General features: G+C 34.2%; 1 long non-coding RNA gene across 1 annotated transcript; it reads right to left on the bottom strand.

The window, feature by feature from the left end:
* Positions 1-2,670: 2,670 nt before the first annotated feature.
* Positions 2,671-4,645, bottom strand: LOC149558610 (uncharacterized). The gene is made up of 2 exons (XR_016352468.1): positions 4,428-4,645; positions 2,671-3,319 (listed from the first exon to the last, which is right to left on the bottom strand). It is a non-coding gene; the product is annotated as an uncharacterized LOC149558610 (long non-coding RNA).
* Positions 4,646-9,532: the final 4,887 nt, after the last annotated feature.

Genomic DNA, 9,532 nt, shown 5'->3' with positions numbered 1-9,532 from the left:
TATTCTAATATTATTATTATTTTTTGGCATTAACTTAATGCAATTCAATTTATTATTTTCTTAAATTATTATCTCTTTACTGTTGTTATAATGAATTTTTTTATTATTATCTTCTTTTTTTATCTTTCTATTTTAGCTCTCCCTCCCTCATTTTGATTTTTAACCTTTCTTGCCCCCACCACCCCGTTCCACCTTCATCCTCGAATCCTTTTGAATTGGTCCATCATTATCCTGTCGTATCATATGCAATTACTGTTGTTTTTTCATCTCTTAGGTCCTGATTCTTTTAATTGTCTTAATATTATTTTTATGCATTATTCTTATTATTCAGTTTTAATCAAATTTGTATGTAATTCTTTTTACTCAATTCTTTATGAGTTGTGAGTTCTTTTTGTAGTATCATTTATTTTTCCCTTGTCCTTGACCTCTTTGTTCCCCTTCTTTCTTAATCATGTGTCTCCTTGACCTACGTGCTACCCTCTTTGCCCCCCCTCTCCTCTTTTTTCATTCTGTCTGAGTCTACAACCTATTATGTTTTCTCTTAGCTCTCTCATCCTGATGATGGATCATTGTGTATGATCTGAAACATTGATGCTGTCAAACTTACACACGATCTCACCCAAAAGTATAAATATTGAATTTCATCATCTTCTATTCAATGCACTCATGATTTCTCTTTCCAAGTTAACTTTCATATGCAATTGGCACAATGACAAATAGAGAAGATGATTTTGTAATGAAATCACCCTTTCCATTTAAAAACTGTGAGTAAGTGCCCAAGTTATGATCTCTTGGTAATAGCTCATAGGTGAATATTATTTACCAACTGGAAGGGATGGATTTGAAATTACTTATACTACTCTTAAGAAAGCAATATTGCCTCATTTCATTAAACAATTAACAAGCCTTCTCTACCCTGCTTCTCTATGACACCATAATCCAAGTGCTTTCAACCAAATTACTTCATGTGCTCATGATAGAGATTTATGTAGACTTCTACAAGATTCACAATCAGTGATGCATTTGTTGCAAATTTCCAAGGCTTTTTCAATGAATTTGTTTTGTGCCCTATTTGTAATAATTGTAGTACAAGGCCACTGCTTGTTTAAGCATTCACATTTGTTGCATCCACGCCACCACTTTGGAGCATTTTGTAAAATAGTTTACATTCAGTGTCTTGGTTTCCACATTGTGTGACCTTTGCCATAGAATAGATTTTTATGGCAAAATACCCATACTTTTTGTGGATCCATGATCAGGCATCCAAACTAAAATCATCTCACTCCTCCAAACAAGCCTCTCATCATAGATTTTCATTGAATTGTTCAAGTTCTTTGTCTATGATTAGACATTTAGCATAAGTTTTGTGCCCAAGGCATTTTCTTTTTGGTGTGTTCCATGTACTTCTACACTCCTATGATGATGCCCAATAAGTAAGTGGCATACTGTCAAACCTATCATAGTCGCTTGAATATGTTATCTTGGACAACAAAGGAAGTCGATATATTCATAAACATTCTCAAAGACTAGTAGATTGAACAGATCTTGGACAGTCATGTGGAAAGAAGCACAAGGAAAAAAACATATGAGTATCTAGTCAAATGGAAAGGAAGGTCAGTGGAGGATTCATCATGGCTAGCACAGGAGGAGGTTGGCTCTCTTACCTTAGACATGACAAGGTCACTTCTCAAATTACCTAGTTGTTGGGTGTATGGACAATCTTGCATCACCCAACAATATTTCTATTTCCAATTTTTCATTTTTGTGTTTTTAATAAGGGTTATTCTTGTACATAATTGTTATTTGTGGTGCTTGCTAGTTTTAGTAAGTTGGTATTGTATTATTGTCATATCATATGTATTGGTTCAATTATTGCAACTTTTTGGTATGAATTTTGACTATGGTATATGATACTCATACCCTACACTCATTAATTTGCATCACAGCTCAAAATGTGACCAGGATTCAATAAGTCTTGTTATTATAACTTACAATGGTAGATGGAAAATAATTCCTCTCTTCCTTTAGCTTTGTATTTATTGAGTCATATGTCCCTCTCTTCTTATTTTTTCGTCATTTGGTAAAAGTCATCCAAATGATTTCATAACTTACCTATTCAAACATTTAAATGGACACGGGCATTTGATAAATGGTCATCCAAATGATTTCATCGGGCATTTGATAAATGGTCATCCAAATGATTTCATAACTTACCGAAATACATGCAAAAATTGATCAAAATTTTCACAATAATAGTTTATGTCTACAAAACTATCAACTACATAATAAATGTAATTATTGCCATTACATGACAAATTCTAACCACTAGATGATTATTATACATTTTACATTCCTATAATGTTGAACAACACTTACAATAAGTCTTCATTCATGGTTGCTTCTATGCAAGAAGAAAACATTCCCACGGTCCATTTGAAACTATCAAATTTTTTATGTTTGTAGATTCAATTTTACGATTGTTCTTGTGTGGGCATCTCCATAACATAAACAAAAATTATTGCACAAACACAATAATAAAAGCATTAAATTCCTCCTAGTTAATTGATAAACAAAAAATTGAGATGCTAAAAGTGATCAATTACTTAAATCTCAGAAGAGCAAAATCTAGAAACCATTCCAAAGACTACTGTAAATGAAAAGTATGCGCAATTCTCAATGTTCAACATGGGTGTTTCTTTTCTATTTAATAAAATGCAAAATACAAAACTGCGTAAAAACGCTGAAAACAGCAGCTGCAAATTACACCGGCTAGGATAACTTCGTCTCTTTTTACATGACAGTTTCAGATGAAAAGATCCAAGAAATCTTAAATTTGAAGTTTTGATGATGAAGACGATGTAATGATTTCAATGCTCGCCATAATAGGTACTTGAGAATTTATTCCCCAACAAAGTTTTCAATGAAACCAAGGACGTACGCCATGAGTAACTCCCAAGGCTAGTAATAACATATGATATTAGGTAATTCTAAAAAGCAATGGCAGGTTGTGATAAAGCTGGGAAAAGCTGTTGGTAAAGTGCGCAGCCATACAAAAAGATACCTGTCACGTCATAACAGGCATGCAGCAACCATGACCACACTTACTTCTTCATTGGGTAATGAGATAATACTTTTACGTATTATCTAATTAAGTTTTTTAGGCTATTTAATCACTTTTATTTTTCCTAGTTTCGTTTAGCTTAGTTTACTTTCTGATACAAGTTGTCCGAGCTAAAAATGAAAACATTATCAATTATGACTGTTTTAGATTATAGATGTGCTGGCTTGACAGTTGTTCCCTCTTCTGGAAGACCATGATCTGTAATGTTTTTTTATTACAGTCCAAATAACAAAAAAAAATTTCAATCAAATCACTTACCAATCATTCTATTTTCGCAACCACACAAACTTTTTTAATGTGTACAGAAAACAATTGCAGCAATGTAAGGGAAAAGAAAGAGTTCCAGAAAAGAAAGGAAAAAACAGCTTATGTTACTGATCCTACACATCCAATTAAACATCAATAAAATTCTGATCAAACCCCTTACAAATGTTGTCAATTGATCCATCAAATAACACACACCCAAATTGGGCCTGCAAGATGTACTTGACCTAATTCCCATTTTTCTTGTGATATCAGATCCTACAGAATATAACAAACTCTACAGATCAAAAATCTATTTTACTCCAAATCCTATACCAATCAAAGACTTTGGATTCCATGGCAGAAGTTCATATTCTAATCATCTGGTTGGTGTTGAGCCCTTTTACAATAAAACAATAATATATTACAATCTATTACAGATCATTATAATGAAACTCAATCAGAAATCTTCTGAAAGAAAATAAAAATTCATTACAGTCACAGATTGTAACGAAACTCAACCACAAATCTTTGAAAAAAAATATGAAACTCAAATTACAAATCTTTTACCAAGAGAATAAAAATTAATTCCAATCTCAATGAAATTCAATCGAAAAAAGGTGTAAGTTCAAATTTTCTACAATACCCAGAAAAACCCCAACACAAATCATAATGAAATCCAATAAAAAAACCAACACAGCAAGAAATTAGAACTCACATCTGAAACTCTTATTTTAAAAACAATCTCTGGAAACCCACATTATGCAGATCTGCCCAATGTAAAATTGGAGCAGGGAGTAGAACGAGAAAAACTACTGAACTCAAAATACTTTTAACCATTTATGAGCTTTACAGGGTGAAGGATCAAAAATGGATGCAGAGGTTTATCAACCCATGCCTGTTAACTGCATAAAGATGAATGGGGAACAAAGCTTTAAAAGGCAGTAACAGGAAAGGATAGATAAAACTCTGCCTCCAGTTAACTTCTCACAACCCTTCAAAAGCCATTGATAGGGAAATAAAAGTTTTTAAGTACACAGAGAAGAACAATGTATAAATAAACCTGCAAAATGAAGACATGGAAGTTGATGTGGAATCTTTGTTTGTTCCCCCTTTCTGCTACTGCCCAGCAGAAATTTGCAGAGTGCATACTGTTTTATGCACTGTTTTTGGTTTGTCTGGTATTTATAGATGGAACAGGAACCGTTGGACGCCAATAGTAAAATAGCATTTGTCTGTCAAGTGACGGAATGTAGGCACCTATATATTTATTGTTTATGTAGAACGTGCAGTTAGAAAGATAAGTGCGAATATCCGGATTGTTATGAGGAGTTGTTAAATAATGTACTTCCGTTTAGGGTTTTTGATACTTTGGGTTTTTTTTATGCAATTTGGAAACAGTTCTTTCAAAACAATTAATAAGTAGTTAACAAATTAGAATCAAATATTAAAACTAATTTATTATTTAATATAATCCACAAATACATAATAATATTGTAAACCTGGATCATAGTTAGTGTTAGTTAATTAAATTGTAATCATTTATAATTAATTATAAACTTCGGAGGATCTTTAGAGTAATAAGGTCATGGAATACTAGCTTGTGGAGTGTTCTAATATCACCCCTTTGTTATATGGAAAAGTATTGATTGTTTGGATTGTCTCAACAAATAAAAGACAAATTTCACTCCTTTGTTATATGGAAAAGTATTGATTGTATGGATTCTCTCAACAAATAAAAGACAAAATTTTCACCCCTTTGTTATATGGAAAAGTATTGATTGTATGGATTGTCTCAACAAATTAAAGACAAATTTGTGTTAGTATTGAGTAGTAGGTCGGTGTTGTTTTCTTGTAAGGAAGATGAATTGACTTGGACTAAACCAAAAGATGGTGATTATTCTATCAAGAATGAGTATAATTCTTTAGGGCTCGTTTAGTAGTCTAGAATAGGCATTTGTAAATTCTTAAAATTTTGAATCCTCAGTTTGGGTACGACAAATCAGAATTGAGAATATGAATACGTATTCCAATTTTGGCCCCAAAATGAGAATTTGTTATTCCACCTAAATAGGTGGTATTGGAATACATATTCATGTTCCTATTTTGACTTGTTCATATTTGATGAAAATTTCAAGTCTGTGCCCATGAGTACAGTCGGTGAGAGCCCTGTAATCATAGAAATTAATTCACTAAAAGAAATTAAGAAAATGGCCAATTTTGAACGAGTAGACGCCTGAGAAAATATGGGATCTTATTTTTAGTATAATTTTTATGTTAAAATTAGGTGAATCTGGAGGTCACCATAACAAATCCAAACCCACCAAACCCACGAGTACTTGAAGAAAAAAGTGAAATATACTAAGTCTAATGTTAAAATTTAGCTAATGCTCCCCATGCCTGCGACAATTTTTTTCAAAAGAGATTAAATTAAATACGTTGATCGCCTTGGTTTTTTTGTAAAAGGATTTGAAAATAGAAACTATAAGAGGGCCAATCTTAGAGATGATACCTTCCAAAATGAGGTGAAAAATTCATATAGTGAAGATCAAGTTGTGCAGGGTTCAAGCCTTGATCAATTTCTAAATGAGTCTAAGAAATTGTACACAAACTGTTTTGCTTCCGTGTAAGTAAAGCCTTAGTAACCTGGTATAGTTTAAGATACTAGGGATTTGTGAATTTTGAAAGAGTTATTGGCAATCTTATGAAAAGGTATGAAATTTACATTTTGATGAAAAGTTACCAACGACAAGAGTTCGGTAGCCCATTGAATTTCTATTTTCAAAATTTTCAATTTTGTCTAACCAAACAGAAAATAGGATTACATGTTCTCATTTTCTATCCAAGAATAATAGATCCAGAATATGTATTCTTATTCCCATATTCCTATTCCTGTAGCCAAGTAGACCCTTGGGGCCTGTTTGGTTGCAAGCATAGGAATTGGGAATTAGAAGAGAAAATTTGAATGGGAATGGAAATGGGGAATGAGAATAGGAAATTACAATACAATCCCATTTATCTCTTGTTTGGTTGCACAAACTTGAATTGAAGATTGAAGGTTCGAACCCCATCAAATTTTATGAATGAAAAAGAAAAAACATAATTTATAGAGGGTTTCATCTTCTCACCCGCTTATTTTTAACAAATTCATGGTGTTTGCAAAAAGAATCTAAAGCAAGAAATAGTAAAGTGGGTCAATCCAAACCCCCACATTGAGTGATTGAATCGTACTACTGAGCAGCTCATTGGCCACTGTGCATTGGTCTTCTGTGAGTAGAATCTGAGGAATATATATATTTTTTCAGTATCATCAGTTTGAAAATGGCCATGATTTTTCATTTTGGAGAGCTCCAACAGGAAGTTATAATGAAGCGGATCTGAAAATATTTTCAAATAAGAAAAATTCAAAATGGGAATGGGAATAGCAATTCCAATTACAAGTATTTTGGAGAATAGACAAATGCTCATTTTGGGGCAAAATGGAAATACGTATTACTATTCCCAATTCTAATTTGGCGCACCAAACAGAGAATAAAAAATGAATTCTAATTTTCTATTCCTATTCTGATTGTATTCCAGCAACCAAACAAGCCGTTAGAGTATAGGAATTTTTCTTTTGATTAGCCTGAAAATTTATTTTGGGGGTCAACATGCCTACCTAAGATCAAGATCTTTGTTTGGCTTTCCATTCACGATCATGTGGTTGGATAAACTGGGAGTTACTATTGTTAGGAATAAGGTGTCTCAACCTTGGATAATTCCTATTCATTATTATTTGTTTTGTAAAATGTATTTCTTGCAAATAATGTTGATGTGTCAACATCTTGAATTGTGTGTAAGGAGATCATGACTAAAACGGTTATGACAGATTCCTATGACACGTAAGAGCTATGTTAGTAAGATTCAATGACAAGTGAAGACATGTGGCAACTAAGATATTTGAGTACTATACACCCTACCCCAATAGTGAAGCGCATGTTATAAGCATTTTTTAGGGTTACAAAGAGAAGTGATGTGTGAGAGTGTATTGTTGGTACTGTGAGTTGCTATTGGAGTCTTCTATTGTCGCTATTGAGCTTGCACTGCAAGTGTATTGTAACCGTTTGTTGAAGATAATACATTGTGCAGATTCTAGAGGGGTGGGGTTGTTTTACCGAAAGGTTTTTCCCCACCGAAAAATCTTTGTGTTATGTGTTTCTTTCTCTGTCTATTTTCTGTATGCATGGTTGGCTGTAATATTGTTGTTTACATGATATTGAATCTATAAGTGTAGAATATTTTAATAGGATTCGCATCATACTTTCCTTATGAGATTAGTGTAGGAAGCTGTTTTCGCACCTGAGTTTCCTTACAAGTGGTATCAGAGCTTGATCAACTTTTGATCCTAGTTGTTGGGTAGGGTTTTTTGAGCTAATCTCAAGTTGAGTGGGAGTCTTGTGCAGAGCATCCTAAATCTTATTTGTAGATTGAGATGGCGAGTTCATCATATGGAAGAATGGAGGTGGAGAAATTTAATGGCACTAATTTCGAGTTGTGGAAAATCAAGATGGAAGACATGTTAGAAGATCGTGACTTATGGGAAGCGACTACAAGTGCTACAAGACCAACAACTGTAGCTCAAGCAGATTGGGATATCAAAGACTGTAAAGCTAAGGGTCTCATAAGACTCTGTTTAACCGATGCAGTTCTTCTGAATGTTCTAGATGAGAAAACCGCATCTAGTTTGTGGGAGAGACTTGGGGCCGTGTATCAGGCCAAATCCTTGGTGAACAAGTTGTTCCTGAGGAAGAAGTTGTATTCTCTGTGAATGGAGGAAGGTGGATCCTTAACGGATCATTTAAACGCATTTAATGTGTTGGCTGCACAGTTGACATCAGCTGGTGTCAAGTTAGAGGAGGAGGATCATTGCTACACACTTTTATGTTCTTTATCAGATTCATGGGACCATCTTGTGATGGCTCTCGGAAGCACATTAGTCACCTTCAAAATGGATGATGTGATGTCTTCACTGCTATCAGAGGAGATGTGGAGAAAGGCTTTTGTTTCGAAAAAAGAAGCCCTTACTGTTCGTGGGAGATCCACAGAAAGAGGGAAGAAAAATGATAATAAGCCTGACAATAAGGGTAGATCCAAATCCCCTAGGAATTCAAAGACTTCCAATAAGTCCAAGGCAAAATGTTGGAACTATAATAAGACTGGGCACTTCCGTAAAGACTGTAAAGAGCCGAAGAAGAAGAAGAAAGCCTCAGATTCTGGTTCTGAAAAATCTCAAGAAGATGGCGATGCATTCATCGTAGCTTTGGCAGCCCATGCATCTAATGATGTGTGGTTGGTTGACTCGGGTGCATCTTTTCACATGACCTCTCATCGAAACTGGTTCTCAAGATATGAAGAGTTCGATGGTGGAAAGATGTACTTGGGTGATGATTCTCACCTAAAGATAGTTGGACGCAGAAGGGTCACTATCAAATTTCCTGATGGACGAGTAAAGGGAATCAATGGAGTTATGCACATTCCAGGTTTGGCACGAAACCTATTATCTGTAAGTATGCTAAATGATGTAGGTGTGCAAGTTGTTTTTTTGAAAGAAGGATGCAAGATGATGAGAGGATCGATAGTGCTTGCAAGGGGTACTAGGAGAGGTACCTTATTTCAGCTAGATGCATGTATTCCTCTATGTAATAGTTCTTCATCCTCACCATCTAAACGAGCAATGAAGAATACTGTGCTTATTGGTTCTGATAGCAATGCAAACACTTTGGAAGGTAAGCTTCCTGTAGAAAAGACAATGTTATGGCATTTGAGATTTGGTCACATTGGTGAAAAGGGTCTCAGAATCTTGAAAAATAAAAATCTTGTTGAGGGGTTAAATGATTGCAATCTCGAGTTTGACTTCTGTGAACACTGTGTCTACGGTAAACAAAATCGTACTCAATTTTACTCTAGTTCTCACAAATCTTTTGATGTTTTGGATCTTATTCATTCTGATGTATTTGGTCCTGTAAAAGTTCCTTCAATCTCCAAGTCTGTATTTTTCGTATCTTTCATAAATGATTATAGCAGAAGGACATGGATTTATTTCCTTAAAAGTAAGACACAAGTCTTTAGTCGATTCAAGGAATTTAAAGCCCTTGTAGAGAATCAGACTAGTAAGAAGATTAAGTGTGT

The sequence above is a fragment of the Cupressus sempervirens genome, chromosome 5 (assembly GCF_028749045.1).
Source record: "Cupressus sempervirens isolate cs-2001-9-10 chromosome 5, ASM2874904v1, whole genome shotgun sequence".
Lineage (NCBI taxonomy): Eukaryota > Viridiplantae > Streptophyta > Pinopsida > Cupressales > Cupressaceae > Cupressus > Cupressus sempervirens.
The sequence above is the reverse complement of the archived record's forward strand: the minus strand, read 5'-3'. Positions and strand labels throughout refer to the sequence as shown.